The sequence below is a fragment of the Hyperoodon ampullatus genome, assembly GCF_949752795.1.
Source record: "Hyperoodon ampullatus genome assembly, chromosome: 2".
NCBI lineage: Eukaryota > Metazoa > Chordata > Mammalia > Artiodactyla > Ziphiidae > Hyperoodon > Hyperoodon ampullatus.
The window spans coordinates 176094578-176114533 of NC_136915.1; the positions used below are offsets into that span (position 1 = coordinate 176094578).

Sequence of the window (19956 nt, forward strand, 5' to 3'; positions counted from 1 at the left end):
CTCCCACTCTCTGGCTTGATTTTTCACTCAGTGGTGGCTATTGAGGAATGGAAATCTTAAATTTAATATAGTCTAACTTATCAATTATTTTCCTTTATGGTTAACTCTTTTCTGTTTCTGTTTAATTAAAATATCTTTGATAAGTAAACATCTCCAATTTTAATACAGTCAAATTGAGCAATCTTTTCTTTTATGATAGCTCTTTTAGCGTCTGATGTGTCTAAGGAATCTCGCCCTACCCTACGTTCATTGAGATATAAACCCTATGTTCTCTCCTAAAAATTTTTTAGTTGTGCCTCACACATTTAGGTCCATAATCCACCAAGAATTGATCTGGCGGGGGTGGATAGGGAGAGGGATGGACTGGGAGTGTGGGGTTAGCAGATGCAAACTATTACATATAGAATGGATAAACAACAAGGTCCTACTGTATAGCACAAGGAACTATGTTCAATATCCTGAGATAAACCATAATGGAAAAGAATATAAAAAAAGAATGTATGTTTATGTATAACTGAATCACTTTGCTGTACAGCAGAAATTAACACAACATTGTAAATCAACCATACTTCAATTAAAAAAAGAATTGAGGGACTTCCCTGGTGGCACAGCAGTTAAGAATCCGCCTGCCAATGCAGGGGACACGGGTTCGAGCCCTGGTCCAGGAAGATCCCACATGCCGTGGAGCAACTAAGCCCGTGTGCCACAACTACGGAGCCTGCGCTCTAGAGCCCGTGAGACACAACTACTGAGCCTGCGTGCTGCAACTACTGAAGCCTGTGTGCCTAGAGCCTGTGCTCCACAACAAGAGAAGCCACCGCAACGAGCAGCCTGCACACCACAACGAAGAAAGCCCATGCACAGCAACAAAGACCCAACACAGCCAAAAATAAATAAATATATTAAAAAAAAAAAAAAGAATCCACCTGCCATTCCAGGGGACACGGGTTCAATCCCCAGCCTGGGAAGATCCCACATGCCGCGGAGCAACTAAGCCCATGCACCACAACAACTGAGCCTGCGCTCTAGAGCCTGGGAACCGCAACTACTGAGCCCATGTGCCACAACTACTGAAGCCCACACACCTAGAGCCCGTGCTCTGCAACAAGAGAAACCACCACAATGAGAAGCACATGCCCCGCAATGAAGAGTAGCCCCCCGCACGCCGCAACTAGAGAAAGCCCGCCCGTAGCAATGAAGACCCAACACAGCCAAAAATAAATTTAAAAAAAAAATCTGGCTGTTTGGGTGTTTTCAGCTTAAAAGTAAGAGTGGGGAGCAATGAGTCACCAGCCTGGAGCAGGCAGCCTCTCTTTCCACTGCCCTGCCTGGCTAAAGCCTACTCATTCTCCATGTACCATATTAAATGTCAGCTCATCACGGAGACCTAACTCCCTGTCTCCCTAAATTAGACCCCAGACATGCACTTTCTTTTTCTCTCCAAGTGCTCTATACGTCACCTTCTTAGCTCTTCTCCCTTCCCTCTAGAACCAGATGGCTTGAGTTTACTTCTCAGCCCCAAGTTACTAACACTTTGCTCACCACTCTGTGCCGCGGGTTCCCCATCTGTGAAGTGGGGGTAATGATAGCACCTTCCTGAGAGGGTCGTGGTGAAGAGCTGTCGAACTGGTGCTTGTAAAATGCAGCGTATTCTGGGTTCACGGTAAGAACAGCTGTGGACTGAATTGTGTCCCCCCAAAATTCATACATGCCAGCCTTAACCCTCAGTGTGATGGTATTAGGAGTTGGGGGTATTAGGACTTGGGGGTCTGTTTTTTTTAAAACAGCCTTACTGAGATATCACTGACATAGAAAAATTGTATATAATTAAAGGATACAACCTGACATTTTGATGTACTTATATATTGTGAAATGATCACCACAATGCAGCTAATTAATGTATCTATCACGTCTATGTACTTACCATTTGTATGTGTGTGTGTTGAGAAGATTTAAGCTACATCCTCTTAGCAGATATCAGTTATACAATACAGTATTATTAGCTATAGTCACCATACAGTACATTAGGTCTCCAGATCCTATTCATCTTGCATAACTGAAACGCTGTACTTTTGACCAACATCACCCCACTTCCCCCTCCCCCCATCCCGGCAATCACCATCCTTCTCTCTGCTTCTAGGAGTTTGACTGTTTTAGCTTCCACGTAAAGTGAGATCATGTGGTATTTCTCTTTCTGTGTCTTGCATATTTTGCTTAGCGTAATGTCCTTCAGCTCCATCCCACTTATTCAAATGGCAGGATTTTCTTTTTTGTGGCTGAAAAATATTCCAATGTGTCACACAATTCTTACCAACAACAATCCCCAACCCCTGAACAGCCCTTGACATCTTTTGCCTGCAAGACCGTTTTACGAACGCTCTTTCAATTGAATGCTTGGAAGGAAATTTCTTTGTGTGCGTTAATGAATACAGCTTATGCAGCCAAGAAGCACTTCCTTCTGAATGTTTTTCAAAATTGTAAGGGCAGCAAAGCCAGTCTGTAAACTCACAAAAGGTCTATTCTGACATCCCAAGGGAGGATGCGACTCTTCCCCAACGGCATCCCCCCCTGGCCTAAGGTGTGGTGGACGGAACCGCCAGATGCTGGCTTTACTTCATTTTCTCATCCTCCAGTCTTCATGAAGTAGGTATTCTTTCCCCCATTTTGTGGTGGATCAAACCGAGTTATCAAGAGTGCTTAAATAACTTGCCCAAGCTCCTATGCAGGCAGGTTATCGTCAGAATTTATCTGTTTTAACTACAGAGATTGTGCATTAAAAACAAAGCAAAGCAAAACAAAAATCTCATTTTTCTAATTACTAAAAAAGGCCTTCAGAAATTCTGGAAGATACAGAAGCAATATAAAGATGATACTAAAAATCACCCAGATTTCTTCAACTCAGTAGTAATCATTGTTAACACACTGGTAAATTTTCTTTTTTTTTTTTTCTTCTGTGTGCGTTGACTGAAATCATACATTTTATTTTTTCATATTCTTTTCCATTATGGTTTATTACAGGATAGTGAATATAGTTCCCTGTGCTATACAGTAGGGCCTTATTGTTTATCCATTCTATAAATAATAGTTTGCATCTGCTAGTCCCAAACTCCTAACCCAACACCCTCCCCCTTGACAACCATAAGTCTGTTCTCTATGTCTGTGAGTCTGTTTCTGTTTCTGTTTCGTAGATAAGTTCATTTGTGTTATCTTTTAGATTCTACATACAAGTGATATCATATGGTATTTGTCTTTCTCTGTCTGACTTACTTCACTTAGTATGATAATGGCATTATTTCATTCTTTTTTTATGGCTGAGTAATATTCCATTGTATATATGTACCACATCTCCTTTATCCATTCATCTGTTGTTGGACATTTAGGTTGCTTCCACATCTTGGCTATTGTAAATAGTGCTACTATCAACATCGGGGCACATGCATCTTTTCAAATTATAGTTTTGTGTGAATATATGCCCAGAAGAGGGATTGCTGGCTCATATGATAACTCTATTTTTAGTTTTTTAAGGACCCTCCATACTGTTTTCTATAGTGGGTCCACCAATTTACATTCCCATCAAGAGTGTAGGAGGGTTCCCTTTTCTCCACACCCTTTCCAGCATGAAATCATACATTTTAATGATGATACGTATTCCTTTTTAACTGACATTGCATAGTGTGAGCTTTCTTTATGCCATTTAAAATTCTTCTGAACATGGTTTTTAATGACTATTTAACAATTTATTTTGTGTATTTATCTTTCTTTTGTTGGGTATTTTCATTTTCTTAATTTTTTTGATAATTGTATGAAATACTGTAGAAAATCTTTGTGTTTCAACTGTTGTCTAAATCTCAAATTATCTCTATGGGACAGATTCATTTAAAAGGAGAGTTACTGGGGCAAGTTTATGAATATTTTTAAGGCCCTTGATACATATGACCAAATTACTGCTGAAAAGGTGGCACCTGTAAATGCACCTGGCACCTTCTCACCGCTCTCTCTGTAACATTGACTATTAACTTCTTAAAAGAAGTCTTTACTAATTTGGTGCCTGAATAATGCTACCTTCCTGTTTTTTTGGTTTTGTTTTTGTTTATTGAAGTTAGTTGATTTACAATGCTGTGTTAGTTTCAGGTATACAGCAAAGTGATTCAGATATATATTCTTTTTCAGATTCTTCTCCATTATAGTTTATTACAAGATATTGAATATAGTTCCCTGTGCTATTCAGTAGGTCCTTGTTGTTTATCTATTTTTGTATATAGTAGTTTGTATCTGTAAATTACAAACTCCTAATTTATACCCCCACCTTTCCCCTTTGGTAACCATAAGTTTATTTTCTATGTCTGTGAGTCTGTTTCTGTTTTGTAAATAAGTTCATTTGTATCATTTTTTAGATTCCACATGTAAGTGATATCATATGCTATTTGTCTTTCTCTGACTTCCTTCACTTAGTATGATAATCTCTAGGTCTTTCCATGTTGCTGCAAATGGCATTATTTCATTCTTATTTATGGCTGAGTAATATTCCATTGTGTATATATATATATATATATATATATATATATACACACAATGGAATATTATATATACATATACACTGCATATATATATATATATATATATATATATATATATATATATACCACATCTTCTTTATCCATTCATCTGTTGATGGACATTTAGGTTGCTTCTATGTCTTGGCTATTGTGAATAGTGCTGCTGTGAATATTGGGGTGCATGTACCTTTTTGAATTATAGTTTTCTCTGGATATATACCCAGGAGTGGGATTTCAGGACCAACGGTAGCTCTATTTTGTTTTTTGAGGAACCTCTATACTGTTTTCTACAGTGGCTGCACCAATTTACATTCCACCAACAGTGCTACCTTCCTGTTGATTAAGGCTGTCCTCTTTTGACTTCTCCATGCTCCATGGATGGGATCCTGGCTGAAAGTAACGGGGCCACTGCCTCTTGGATCCCTTCTTTTATTTTTTTTAAAAAGCCCTTCCATAGTGTTTTCCATGTCCTGGGAACTGTTTAAGTGCTTAACAAATACTAATTCAAATAACCCTACAATGAAGGCTCTATTGTCATCCTCCTTATTCAGTAGATGTGGAAACTAAGGCACAGAGAGCAGCTCAAGGCCACCTGACTTGTGACAAGGTAGAGCTGGGCTCGGTCTGGGAGCAGGCCCTGGGGCCACTCAGAAGCAGGGAAGGGTTCCTGCTGCGCAAAGAACCCAGCACCTCTGATTTGGGTCTCAGCCATGCATTCCCTGACTCATCACCCTTCTTTCTTTTAGGCCCTGTCTTATTTCTTCAGGTGCCTTGAGCATGGACACTGTTGCCAAGCCTGGTCACATTAATGGGCCTACAGGCAGCCTGGCCAGTGTCCTTGGAGTGTCAAGAATGACACTTGCTTTGTAGTCAAGGCTGTGGCACAGACAGGTCATAAGAAATCACAGCCGTGAGTCACTGTGTCAGGGCCTTTTCCAACCCCAAAGCTCAGTGGATGGCAGGGCTACCTCTGCCAGTCAGCATGGAAGTGTCCCAAACCCCAGAGGAAGGGAAATCTGACATCGACTGCTCACTGGGAAGCTAGCGAGAATCCACATTAGCCTCCCGTCAGCCCAGCCACACTTATCACCCCGTGCAGCTGTCTGTTTACTAAGGGTGGACTTCCTACTGCTGGGACCCTGTCTTTGTCTCCCCAGCCCTGAGGTGTCTGGTGATTGTTAGGTGCTCAGTGAATGCTGATTGAATGAATGAACTGCAGATGGGATGAGCTGGCTGAACAGAAGTGGCCCACCTACTGAGATTAAGAGATTGTTTACCCACGAGATTAAGGTGCTGTGGCCCGGCCTACCCTGGTCAGGGGGCCTGCGTTCAAATCCCAGTGATGTCTCTGACATTCAGGCTCATGACCTTGAGTGATATTAGTTTGTGTGTTTTGGCCTCAGTTTTCCTTCTCAAAGGTCCCCATCGTTGTGAGGGTAGAAATGGAATGTATGTGATGACAAGGAGACCCAGGCAGATGTAAGCGATGGGCTCTGAGCCTTTGGACGGGGATCTCGTAACCACAGGGTCTGTTCTGTCTCGCTCCTTCAGAGCAAAGGCGACACCATTAGGGGTTCGAGGGTTGACTTTCCTGCCCTGCTCATAAATGCTTTTCCTGAAGGGGGCTCTGCCCTCTTGACAGGGCTTCAGCCTCTGGGAGGCAGGAAGCTGATATGCCAAGACCTCTGGGGTCTGGCTGGACACGTTTCACATCGGCTGAGGCTGGACTCCAGGAAGTTCTAAACTTCCCTCCCACTCTTAACAAATTAAGAAGCAGGGGCTTCCCTGGTGGCGCAGTGGTTGGGAGTCCGCCTGCCGATGCAGGGGACGTGGGTTCGTGCCCCTGCCCGGGAAGATCCCACATGCCGCGGAGCTGCTGGGCCCGTGAGCCATGGCCACTGAGCCTGCGCGTCCGGAGCCTGTGCTCCGCAACGGGAGAGGCCACAGCAGTGAGAGGCCCGCGTACCGCAAAAAAAAAAAAAAAGAAAAAAGAAAAAAAAGAAGCGGCCACGGTGATGTGGTGAAGGCAGAGGAAGGAATAGGGTACCACGGAAGCAAGGGCCCATCTTGGCTGCATCCTTTGTGAAACTCCTCCCTTCACTCTTCCCCGTTTTCTCTTTCCTAGGATTCTCCGACGTAGGCCCAAAGGGGTGGCAGGGGCTCAGCCTCCCTCACCTCCCTCCTCTGACCTTCCTCGGAGGGAGATGGCTTCTCATTCCGGGACAAGGCGAACAAGTCCTCAGGACCGAGAGACCCTCCTTAGGGCTTTGGCCTCAGCGTCCTGTCCCCAGACCGCCTGGCAGAGGTCATCCCATCCACTCCAGCTGGAGCCTGCCTTCTTGCAACGACTCTGAAGGCTTTGAAAAAAAAAAGTATTATTCTGTTTATAGACACCCAGAAACAGGCCATGTTAACATAGGGCCATAGCAACATCTTCCTCTGAGAGGCCGCCCGCTGTAAGCGGTCGCCAGCAGGTTAAGGGGCAAGGGCTGCGCTGTGCTCTTTTGCGAACAGCATGTCAGTTTCAGCCCCGAGTCTCATTCGCAATCTCACTGCCTCTTCAGGCTTCTGTGGGGCACACCGGTTGCTTTCCTTCTGCAGGATTTCGGGAAAAGTGTTGGGTTCCTATATCCCAGTCCTTCAGTTTGTCCACCTCAGAGGCTTCTCCAGGCTCTGGGGAAAGTTGGGGAGGGGAACCCTTTTCTTAGAGAAATCTTCCCCAGGAAAGAGTCAAGGGGCTGCACAGTTCTGTGGTTAGCGCCCCTGGGGGAGCCTAGAAGCTGCCCTGGGACAAGGGACTTGGGTGATGTCCAGGGATGTCTCTTTTGCTCACAGAGCGCTGGTCACCCTCCCACTGAAGATGAGGCTGAAATGCATGCATCCTCGTACAAGAAGCACGCTGACCTAAATTCACAATGAGGAGACATGGCCTCAGGTCTTTGCCAAAGAACAAATTTTGATAGTGAAGACCCACAGCCCTACTTTCTCCAGTAATAGGTGATTCCTTAGGTTAGTCCCCTTTGAAGGACTGACTCTAGAGCAAACAAATATTATTTGGGCACATAAAATGCTCAAAAATTATAATTAGTATTCTCAGAATGATTTTTAGTTGAATATATAGTTGATTTCCAATATTGTGATAGTTTCAGGTGTACAGCAAAGTGATTCAGTTATACATATATATATATATTTTCCAGTTCTTTTCCATTATAGGTGATTACAAGGTATTGAATAGAGTTCCCTGTGCTATACAGTAGGTCCTTGTTGTTTATCTATTTTGTATATAATGGTGTGTATCTGTTAATCCCACACTCCTAATTTATCCCTCCCCCAGGCCTTAGGTTGCTTTTCGTTTTGTTTATGATTTCCTTTACTGTTCTAAAATAACATTTTTAGAGAAGTTCCTGAAGGTCCAGTGGTTAGGACTCTGCGCTTTCACTGCTGAGGGTGCCGGTTCAATCCCTGGTCAGGGAACTAAAATCCTGCAAGCTATGTGGTATAAGTAGAAAATAAATAAATAAGATAAAATAAAATATTTATTTAAAATAAGAAACAGCAACAGAAAGCCTAGGCTATAAAGTCATGAATATTTCTGAATGTGAAGCCACGGGCACTGACAATAAATATAAATAAACAAACAAATAAATGAATGAAATGAAATGAGAAATGTAGAGGTTCTACCAGGTCTGCATATAGAGAACAAAGACCACAGAGTGGGGATGGACAGGGCTGGAGGATGAGATTTTATTAAAAGAAAAGAGAAGAGGAAGAGATTTCCTAAAGTTAACTTCAGATGAGAAGGGCTCACAGATCTTGGAGTAAAGAAGGCATTCCTTTCTTTTTTTTTTTTTTAATTGAAGTATAGTTGATTTACAGTGTTGTGTTAGTTTCAGGTGTACAGCAAAGTGATTCAGTTACACATATACATATATATATATTCTTTTCATATTCTTTTCTATTATGGTTTATCACAGGATATTGAATATAGTTCCCTGTGCTATACAGTAGGACCTTGTTGTTTATCCATTCTATATATAATAGTTTGCATCTGCTCATCTTAAACTCCCAGTCCGACCCTCTGCCACACCCCCTCCCCCCTGGCAACCACAAGTCTGGTCTCTATGTCTGTGAGTCTGTTTCATAGATAAGTTCATTTGTGTCATATTTTAGATTCCACATATAAGTGATATCATATGGTATTTGTCCTTCTCTTTCTGACTTACTTCGCTTAGAATGAGTGGCCCAGGGTTTATTTTGGACCCATAGCTTTTTTTGTTTGGGCTCTACAATAAAGAATATTTGCATAATAATGGTAACATAAATGTCACTTACTTGTTTTCAGCATTTAAAATCAACTTATAAACAAGGGACTAAACAGAATGTTAAGGTTACCAATCTTGACATTGCAAATGTTAAAGGTGTAGCTAGTACAGGGCTGGGAGACCAGGTTGGGTGAGGAGGTGCAATACATGGTCGCTTCATAGTCTAGTTTTACATGATGCAAAAATAAGACACTGTCTGCAGCTCAGGGCGGAAGAAATAGAGGTTTTCGTATATTGTTTAAATTTGCAAAAGTGATGAAAATAGGGCTTCCCTGGTGGCGCAGTGGTTGGGAGTCTGCCTGCTAATGCAGGGGACACGGGTTCGAGCCCTGGTCTGGGAAGATCCCACATGCCGCGGAGCAGCTAGGCCCTTGTGCCACAACTACTGAGCCTGCGCGTCTGGAGCCTGTGCTCCACAACAAGAGAGGCCGAGATAATGAGAGGCCCGCGCACTGCGACGAAGAGTGGGCCCCGCTCGCCGCAACTAGAGAAACCCCTCACACAGAAACGAAGACCCAACACAGCCAAAAATAAATAAATAAATAAATAAATAAATTTTTTAAAGTGATGAAAATAACTAAAATTACCAATGCATTTATTAAAAATTTGAGAGGAGGATGGAATCCAGAATGAGGGGGGAAAAGAGCTAAATCCTTGTTTTTCGTAGCAGGGAGTCAACAGATACGTCTAAGGTAAGAAATCAAGCATACTGTTTATGGTTCGGGAGGTAAACTGTCAGAAGTGACGTTTGAAGAGTGGGGAAGGATGGAGTGAGAGACTATTACTTTTCATTATAAATCTTTCTTTGCTATGTGATTTAGTACCATAGATACGTCTTTGAACGAACACACACACACACACACACACACACACACACGGCTCTTCAGAAAACTCATCAGCTCCCACCAGGAAACTCTCAGAGCTCCAAGAGCAAGCAGCAGGCCAAATGCTCAAAGGACATCTTAGAGCTGCATTGCAGAGGAAGCAAGAAGTGTTTCCAGGAGGTGTCGGGGCTGCTTGGTGGCTGGAGTGTCACATTCCCTAATGAACATGCAGGAAGCGGGTAAAACACGCCAGTAGCTTCTCACCAGAGTGGATGGCAAAAGCTCGTTTCCTTTCCATGACAGTTGCAGTGCTGAGCTATTAACAAAATGCTGAAGTAGCTGGGAAAAGGATCTGTCTCAGCAGGACAGAGCTAATCCTAGGGATTCCCAAATGACTCCACACTCCTTATTATGTATTTTGTTTACTCAGGCCACCTTGCCAATTACCCGTCAGAATGTGCAAATGCTTCCTCCCTGCTTTATCAGGTATGAGAGGTAGAGAATCAGGTAGAGAATAGGATAATGATATCAGTACCCTAATAATGATTATCATAGTAAATATCAATTAATGATGTCAAATATCAATACCACTGCCCTCCATTAACACTCTCCCCTGGACTGGTTAGAACTCTGGCTCCACTAGGATGAACTTAGTACTGACAGCCTAGAAAATATGATCTGATCCAGGCCTTAAAGTATTTTCCATCTAGAACAGGTGATCCTAAGGAAAAGGCCAAGGGAGTCCGCCTGTGCCCCTCAGCCTCGCCACCCGTCTCTGACTGTCCCCGCTCGTCCGCCTGTGCCCAGTCAAGGCGGGCGGCGGGCACGACCAGTCCTAACAGCAGCCCCTGCTCCTCTTCAAGCCCCTCTGGGGGAACCCTGGCTGCTGCCATCCTGAGGCTGCAAACCCTGAGACTCCAAACTCAACCACCTCCAGAGATGCCAGCACCCAGCCTTCATCAACTACGACCAGCCAAGGCTATGTTTTACCAGAAGGCAAAATCATGCCAAATACCTTTTTTTTTTTTTGGTGGTGGTGGAATTGATGTTAGGATGGATGAAACCGAAATTGTAAGTTTCTTTGCTAGATATGGTTCAGTAAAAGAAGTGAAGATAATCACGGACTGAACTGCTGTGTCCAAAGGCTATGGATTTGTTTCATTTTTTTTTTTTTTTTTTTTTTTTTGCGGTACGCAGGCTTCTCACTGTCGTGGCCTCTCCCGTTGCGGAGCACAGGCTCCGGACGCGCAGGCTCAGCAGCCATGGCTCACGGGCCCAGCCGCTCCGCGGCACGTGGGATCTTCCCAGACCGGGGCACGAACCCGTGTCCCCTGCATCGGCAGGCGGACTCTCAACCACTGCGCCACCAGGGAAGCCCCTGTTTCATTTTATAATGACATGGATGTGCAGGAGAGAGTAGAATCACAGATAAGTTTCCATGGTAAAAAGCTGAAACTGGGCCCTGCAATCAGGAAACAAAATTTAAATGCTTATCATGGACAGCCACGTCCTTTGGTTTTTAATCCTCCTCCTCTACCACAGTTTCAGTGTAATCCAAACACTGGAGTAATCCCAACACTGAAACTTACATGCAGCCTCCAACCACGATGAATCAGTATGTTCAGGCTTATCCTCCTTATCCAAATTCACCAGTTCAGGTTATGACCGGATATCAGCTGTGGGTTTATAATTATCAGATGCCACCTCAGTGGCCTCCTGGGGAACAAAGGAGTTACGTTATTCCTCTGGATTATACAGCTGTTAACTACCACTGTAATGAAGCCGACCCAGGAGCTGAAGTTTTGCCAAGTGAATGCTCAATTCATGAAGCTACTCCATCCTCTGGAAATGGCCCATCAAAGAAATCTGTGGGCTGAAGCATACAGACGGTGGAATCGTGTCTATTTAATCCAGAGAACAGACTGAGAAACTCCCTTGTTACTCAAGGTGACTACTTCAAGGATAAGAGTTCATCACTTTAGCAGAAGTTGAGCAGTGCTTAAGTCTGTTTGATCTTCTCTGCTGACTTTCTAGTCTCATAGGAAGTTGCAGGTTTTGAATAGTAAGAAGAGAAACTGAAAGTTTTTCAACTATTATAGAAATTTAAGTCTGAATTTTGATAAATCACACTCAGACTTTTCTATACAAGTTATATTAGATTGCCTAGTTTTATTTTACAGTGAAACTGTTTTTCATTAGACATTTACCTAGAAACTGATTCTGTGTTCAATATATAGTTAAAAGTAAAAAAATAATTGAGACTGAAAGGAATAACTTTAAGATTTATCTATAAGGATTTTTTTAACTGACATTTGAAGAGTTTAAAAGCAAATGCTGATTTTCAAAAAAAATTGTTTTAGAAAACCTATTTTGAAAGGTCAGCATTTTGATAGTTTAAATACATGCAATTCACTTCTGCAACAAGTACCTGTGAACAGTACAATATCTATGATGTTGTGCTTTTATGATTTGTCCAGAAATTTACCACAAAAGCAGAGTTTTTAAAACTGCATTTTTAGTCCGTGGAACTCAGTGTATAGTTAGCTTTATTGACGTTTTCCTTATCTAAACCCAGTAAAACAGATTCCAAACAAACAGTCCAATCAGTGGGTCTTACATTTATTTGTTCAAAATATTTTATCTTATCTAGAATCCACACATAGAGATATCCGATTGGGATGGTAATGAGGATAATTAAATTCTGGGCCTAATTTTTTTAAAGACTCCAAAACAAACTAAACTTTATTAAGTACATAAGCTTCTCGATAAGTTACCATTCTCCTTTTTTTCTTTACTTTTTTTCCCTTGAAATGCTAAACTCAATGGCTGTATCTTAAATTGTGCAAAATATTGTTATTCAAGAAGGCTGAAACTTTTTTTTGTTCTTTTTTAAATTTATTTATTTTTGTCTATGTTGCGTCTTCGTTGCTGTGCACGGGCTTTCTCTAGTTGAGGTGAGCAGAGGCTACTCTTTGTTGCAGTGCGCGGGCTTCTCATTGTGGTGGCTTCTTCTTGTTGCAGAGCACGGGCTCTAGGCACACGGACTTCAGTAGCTGTGGCTCACAGCCTCAGTAGTTGTGGCGCACGGGCTTAGCTGCTCCGCGGCATGTGGGATCTTCCCGGACCAAGGCTTGAACCCGTTTCTCTGGCATTGGCAGGCGGATTCTTAACCACTATGTCACCAGGCAAGCCCTGAAACTTTTTTTAATGTCACTTAAAGGTTACTCAGAGCACCTGAAAGGAATTGTTTCTATAAAAACGTTAAAATATTTGTTATTTGTTAAAGAACAGATAGATTTTTAGTTTTGTTTTTTAGCCTATTATATTTCCTTTTTTAAAGTAAAATATGTCCAGGAGAGTCAAGGAAGTTTTGGCATTTCTAAACCAAAAAAGTTGTTTAGCAATAAGCATATCCCCAAAATATACTAGATTTAGAGTTAACAGTCCATTTTTAGATCAGCTAGATTCCTCGTTAGACAGTGTAAACCATGACAAATAACTTGAGATCCAGAGCCCCTTTGCTATACCCACAGTCTTGCTTTTCCAGTCTGTAGCACCATTCTTCCAGGCGGTTTGCTCCTAGAACAGGTGATGTGAAGAAGAGAAGTATCAGTATAAACAATTTGAGGGCTAAGCCTTGGAAAGGTAGCAATGGGATAATACCTTTCTAAGGGAAACACTTGTATCAGCATCATTTGACCTGCCATGGACATGAGTTTAAAGTGGCTTCCTGGGTTTTCTTTCATTGGCCGGCCCCTTCACTAAAACATGGAAACTCCATTTTTCCCTAACCTAATGAATCTTCCATCGGCCATATCATCAGTGCCCATTGTCTTACAATTCCTAATAATCTTCATTCTGAATCTGAAGGGAAGAGTCTTTTAACTTAAGGATCCCCAAGAGTGCTTTCTTATGCCTCAGAATTTGAAAGTGCCCTGAAATTGGTTCTTTTTAAAATTCTCTGTACTTTTTTGTGTGTGCTATAACATTTTACATGTATTATTCTATGATTAAATCTCCAGTTTACTCTAAATGATACTTAAATTCTAAAGAGCCAATTCTAATTATCCCAATATGACCTTAAGAAAAGTAAGGGAATAAACTTTTTATTTGTGTGCTCTTTTGTTGGACCGAAGTATTTAAAAAGGTAGAAAGAAGAGACAAAATTCTGAACCTTTCAAAATGGAAAATTAAACTTAAAAGTGTCTTCCTATTACCTATGTTGATACTGTCTTTGCATAAATGAATAAATAGAAATAAAGAAAAAAAATTTTTTTCAAAAGCGGTTTGACCTACTTATGCATGTCATATTATCTAAAAAGATGGTGGGGATTTGGGTGGGGAGTATGTGACAAGATTTAGATCCCTGAAGTTCAGAAGTGTAAGTATTGTTCAGTTTCTTAATCTGGCCAAGTTAGTTTATAAAAGCAAATCTTGACACACTGAAAAAAAAAATAAAGAAAAGGCCAAGGGAATCACGTGAGAGCAGGAGAACCAGGACCCAGCTCTGGCCCTGATGACTCCTGGCTGTGTCTCCAAGGGCAGGGAGGCGGCGGAGAATGTGTGAAAACAGGAGAACATGTTACCACATGGATATTGTCACACACCTGGGCTTGTGCAGGTCCAGACGTTCTGGAAGCTCATACAAGATTTAGTGTTGCTTTGGGGAAGCAGAGCAGAGGTTAGAGGTGAGCACAGGAGACGCTTCTCCTTGTCTGTCCATCTGCCAATTTGGTCAACTTTAAAGTTGTATGTGTTGGCTATTAGTTTCCTGAATCAATAGTGGCCTTAACCTGGACTAAGAGCTCATGTGTCTAATTTCCATCCATCTACTCTTGTCTTTTTCCCCTGCTGCCACCCCCCAGCCTCTCTCTTTTTTCAGCAAGTGCAGTTCGAGCACAAACTATCTGCCGGGTACCATGTTAGAGGGTGTCCGTCCCTCGCTGAGCAGGTGCTCTATCGGGAGAGCTGCACCCCAGCATCTCTTTCCAGAATGCCACAGGGAGCGTCATCCCCCTGTTTTCACGAGGGACCAAGGGCATCCAGAGAACATAGTGATGAACTGGGCAGGGAGAGATGGGAGTGCTCAGAACATTAGGAAGTGAAATTTATGCTGAGACTTGCCAGATGAGGACATTTCAAAGATAAAAGAGAGATGAGGAATGAGCCACTAGATGACCCTCCAGGGGGTGTTCTGTGAGAGGCCTGAATGCTGAGATGGAGGGCGGCTGTGAGGGGCAGGACGCGGGGGTGGGAAAGCGGGCTGGGCCCCGGGGGAGGAACCTCTGTCTGTGCTCCGTGTGGCCACGAGAGAGTGACAAGTTAGGCGTCCCCTGGGCAGAGAGGCACGGTTCAGAATCAGCACCCTGGGCTCCCGTGTCCTATGTAACGGTCCTTGAATGGGAAAATATTCAGAAGTGCTGAAGCTGTGGGGAAAGACACAAAAGGGCTTTTTACCAGAGGGAGAAGAAAAAAAAAACACCTTTCTGTTCGCCTGCTCTTACTCTCAAATGTTCAGGGAAAGCCCAGAAAAGACCTCAGGGAAAAAATTCTTTTCCCTTTTTTTTTCTGGTCACTTTATTTCCTCTCATCACAGTCAATCAGGAAGCGGAGGAACCCTCTGGAAAGGGCTGGGTTACGGTTCTCCTTAATGGTAGGATGGGATGCTTTTCTCCCACAGGACTCCTATCGCACAGCCACCCAACCCTGCTCTCCTCCACCCTCATGTGCACGTGCAGAAGCTCTAAAATTCAGATTCCTGGCCCCGGACCCCCATCCGAGCCCTTAAGGAGGTCTGGGCTGGGGTCCAGGAATCCATAGTTACACCAGCTCCTCAGATGATTTGCCCCCAAGAGTCTCCTGTGGAAAAACACCCAGACCTGGTGGAAGGTGGGAGGTGCCCGAACAGGGGTTGTAGAGAAGCTGTCTGGGGCTGAGGGAAGGGGAGGCATGGAGGGGCCACCCCTGACACTCAGGGGCTGCGGGCTTTGTGGCTCCATGATGACCAAGCTGTGCTGGGTGGCCGGGGTGGGTGACGCCAGGTCAGGGAAAACGGCTGCAGGAGCCGTGGACTCTGGTCTGGGGAAAACAGAGCAAGGCTGCCAGTCTAGGTTATCTAAAGGCCACCGGGGGCGGGGAGGAGACTGGTCATAAATGTCCCCAGTCCTAACGCATGTGCACGCCCACAACATGCCAACAAAACAGACGGGAGGCGGAGTAATTGCATGCTTGTACAGAATTCACACGATTACACTTAGAGCATTCACAACATACTACCTCTGGGGAAAAAAGTCTTCACAAACTTTTCAAACCCCTAACAACACAGGTTCATGAACAGTATGCACTCCTTCTACCTTAGAAAGGTCTGATTCAGACAGCTTTGTAAGTAGTCTCCCCTCCCACGAGGTCAGTGGAGGCTATTTTACAATTTTTCCACTTTCCAAGCCCAACCTGACCCCACAGACTGCCTGACCAGACTCTCCCCCGAGATCCACAGTCGGAGGGGAGGCCTGGTTCCCAGCTCTGCATGACAAAGGGCAGTTGCCCTTCCTCCCTGCAACTAATAGGTCCCTTGAAACAGGTCTCCCAATCCACATTCACCACTAGCTAATTGCTCAATTATTTTATTTCCCCAACAAAACTCTTCAGTCCGCCTGGAATCCACATTGCAGGACTAGGACGCGGTATCCAGAAAGCCTCAGGAGTCTGGGGGACTTGCCCTCTGTCTGTCTGCCTCCCCTGCATCCCCTGCCCAGCCCAGACTCGACCCTGGATTGACTGAGTCCCCAGCTTGCCTGGGGCTTATGGATGCTCCCAGCCAGCTTCAGGGGGTCCTGCAGGACCATGCGCTGGAAATAGTTTGAAGGTGTGGAAAGATTTGGGGCTGGGAATCGGAAGACCTGACTTTATGCAGGCATCCATCATTACCTGTGTGAGCTTGGAGATGCTGTCACCTCTCTGGGCCTCAGTTTTCTTAGGTCTAAAAACCAGGGGGCAGGAGAATGGATGGGATGGTCCACTTCAGCCTTAAGCCCTCTGATTCTACAAAGTAGCCAGGAAAAGGCCGGGGATGGGGCACCTTGCTGGACAAATCCTCTGAGGGTGACAAATGCTCCCAGGCTCTCGTGCCTTAAGGGAGATTGGGAAGGATTCTCAGTTTCCAAACCGTGGACCATCTGCCCAGGCACCAGTGGCCCTAAGAGCTCCCTGAGCACCGGACCCCAGAAGCCCATCCACGAAGGCAGGACTGGTCCTGGTCAGTTCCAGTTCCCATGAAGGACTCAGTCTAGAGTCGGCTCCATGCTAGGAGGCCAGCCCAGGAGCCCAGTGAGACACCTGGGAAAGGCAGAAAATCTGGCAGAGGAGGGTGCTTCCACTTTACTTTCTTATCTGAAAAACTAAGTTTCAGTTTCACTGGCCAGTTACCCCAGGTACAGAAGCAGCTTCTGACCGGGGGGACTCCCAGAGGTCCTCAGCCCTGAGGCATCTCCTCGGCGCACCGGCTGGTCAGGGGGCTGCAGCACAGGGGCCCCGCAAGGCCTCATCGTGAGCTTCCAGCCCCGGGGAGCTCCGGGGGGTCTAGATGTTGGGGGCCTGGAGGGGGGGCCTCGGCTTGCAAGGACAGCCTGGGTGTTATATCCTTGGCACCGCCCTGGCCAGTGATAAGCCACATCTCTTCCTCTCACCCAGCAGCGAGGCTGGTGGACTACTGCATATTTATGGAACTACTTCCAGGGACTGAGGGCCACAAGTCCTGGGTCTCCTGTAAATGTGACACTTCTGCACCTTTTGGCCTGACTCAAGGCCCAAATGTTTGCATCAAGTAAGTCCTTTCCTTGCTAATCACTTGCAAAGAAAGGCAACAGCTCTCCTTTTGAAGAAGGCTACACTTTTCGCAGGGAGAGCACGAGGGCCCCCTCAGGCCGGACCCAGAGGTGGCGCCTTATATTTCAGGGGGTGTCGGAACAACATAATATATGAACTCCAAGATGGGATTTGAATTCTGCCTTGTGAATTACACAAATGCTGAGGAAACAGAGGTGTAAGAGAAGGAAAGGGGAGCAGAGAAGCAGTAAAGGTCATGATTGTGTTGCCCCCTGAGAGGCTCCCAGCTCTCCCCCATCCATTACCCCTCCCACCCCGTTCAACTGTCAGGATTTCTGTATTTCCTCTTACCTTGTCCTGTGAGCGTGTTTGACAGAATCCTTGTTTCCTTCCCTTCAGATAACCCGAGCTCTGCCACTTACTAGCTGTAGGACCTTGGGCAAGTCAGGTACCCAGTTTTATGCCTCAGTTTCTTCATCTATAAAATGGGAACACTCATGGCAAATTGTGAGGATAAAGAGTTAATGTATATAAAGCACTCAGAACAGTGTGCAGCCCATAAACAATATTAGCCATTATGATTATTATCAGCATTATTATTATTTCTCCCCTTCCTTGAATTCAAAGCCCTCCCCCACCTTATTACTAAAACCCAAGCAAATGCACACACACAGGTATATGCATATGTGTGTGTATGTATATATATATATATATATATATATATATATATATATATATATATGTATGCACATAGGCGTATGGTAGCAAGTTGTGCTCTCCTCCAGGGGGAATTCCGCCCTCAATCACCAGAAGGTTCTCTCTTCCTCTGCCTGGGACATGTGAGGAGCACAGAGGCAGGGGGATGGCATGAGAGACCTGTCAGTGACACAGCATACCCACAGAGGAGGCCAGAGTGGCCCCTGCTGGGAAAGGGCTCAGGGGTGCTCCCTGCGCACTGGGCCCCTCGGCCCCCAACCACCGTCCATCCTCTTCCACCGTCATTGCTCACCTCCCACGTGACAGGACAGGGAGGGAAAGGCTTCCTCCTGTGCATACTCAAATCCCCTGTGCCAGGAGGGGCGTGGGGGACTCGCTGAGCAAGCGCAGGCAGGTTCCTTCGCCGCGCATGTTCTGACTTCGCATCTGGAAGATCTGCGGATGCTGGCACCTGCCTCCTAGGGCTGTTGTGAATCCACGTTCAGGGCCCAGAACACTGCCTGGCACAGAGCGACACTCAGGAAATGACTGCTCTTCTTGTCGTCGTCATTTTTAGAAAGGTGCCCCCGAGACTGCAAGAGCAGGCAGATGATAACCAGAGCCAACCCTCTAGGGTGCTCACTACACCAGGCACTGCACCCAGCGTCTTAACCCGTGTAATCCGTTCAATCTTCACACTAGCCCGTGAAGTAGACCTGTCATTGCCCCCTCCTTCAGAGGAGAAACTGAGACACTGAGAAGTTAGGGGACTTGTTAGCAGGTCAAATAGCCAGCGAGCAGCAGGCTCCCTACTTGAGCCCAGCCAGCCTCAAACGTGTGTTCGAGGAGGCACTGGGGGCTCCCACCCACGTGACTCTGGGCAGCTCTGTTGCTCTGAATCCGGGCATGACCTGGGCTCAGACTGCGCTGGTGCTGTGAGCCCGCGGCCGGCTCACCGTGCAGAGGGCTGGCTCTCCAGAAGGATGCTGAGCCTGAGGGCTGCCTCACTGCAGTCCTGTGGTTGCAAAGACATTTGCAGAAATCGCTTCTCCTGGGATTGGCAGAGAGCCGAGCTGCCAGCTTTCCTGTCCTGATAGCGTCTAGCTTCCTTCTGTCACGGGGAGGACAGGGTCACCTGAGGGACTGTGGAGATGAACGGGAGGGGGCTTGCAGGGACTGGAGAATGGAGGGAGGCGACTCAAGGGGCTTCTGTGAAAGTGCCCTGAACGGGGCCTGGACCGGAACAGGCAGGAGTGCAGAACACTTTCCCTCCTTGCTCTCAGTGAGCAAACCTAGACCCAGACTGGCCTGCAGGGAAGAGATTTCAGCAGCCGGCTACTGGGACACTCGTCTCCACAGAATAGGCTCACTTTTTCATAGACTAGGACTGGGGTGGGGTCAGGGAAATTCAATAGGCACTAAAATTATTATTGAGCTGCCAGACAGCAGCGGTCAGAGGCCCCAGGCCCGTGTGGCATCCAGACAGCCCTTTGTGCCCTTTCTAGACAGCCCCCTCCTCGGGGCTCAGGGACCTGTCTGGCCACTGAACTCCCAGGAGGTCCGAGGGGTGTGACCTCCCTCCCTCCCGGGCTCCCTCCCTCCCACCACCCAGGCCCAGCCCAGGCCTGGCTATAAAGCTGGCCCAGCCTGGCCCTCAGCACACCCAGCTGGGAGCCTCCTGGAGCCTCGTCCGGGGACACGTCCGCTCTGCTCCTCCCTCTCCCGAGCAGCACC

The 19956-nt window shown here is 45.5% G+C and overlaps 1 pseudogene across 1 annotated transcript; it reads left to right on the forward strand.

The window, feature by feature from the left end:
* The first annotated feature begins 2539 nt into the window (after nt 1–2539).
* Nucleotides 2540–11694, forward strand: LOC307066691 (deleted in azoospermia-like; annotated as a pseudogene). The gene is made up of 5 exons: nt 2540–2643; nt 6682–6692; nt 10133–10188; nt 10566–10857; nt 11083–11694. The product of its transcript is annotated as a deleted in azoospermia-like (transcript).
* Nucleotides 11695–19956: the final 8262 nt, after the last annotated feature.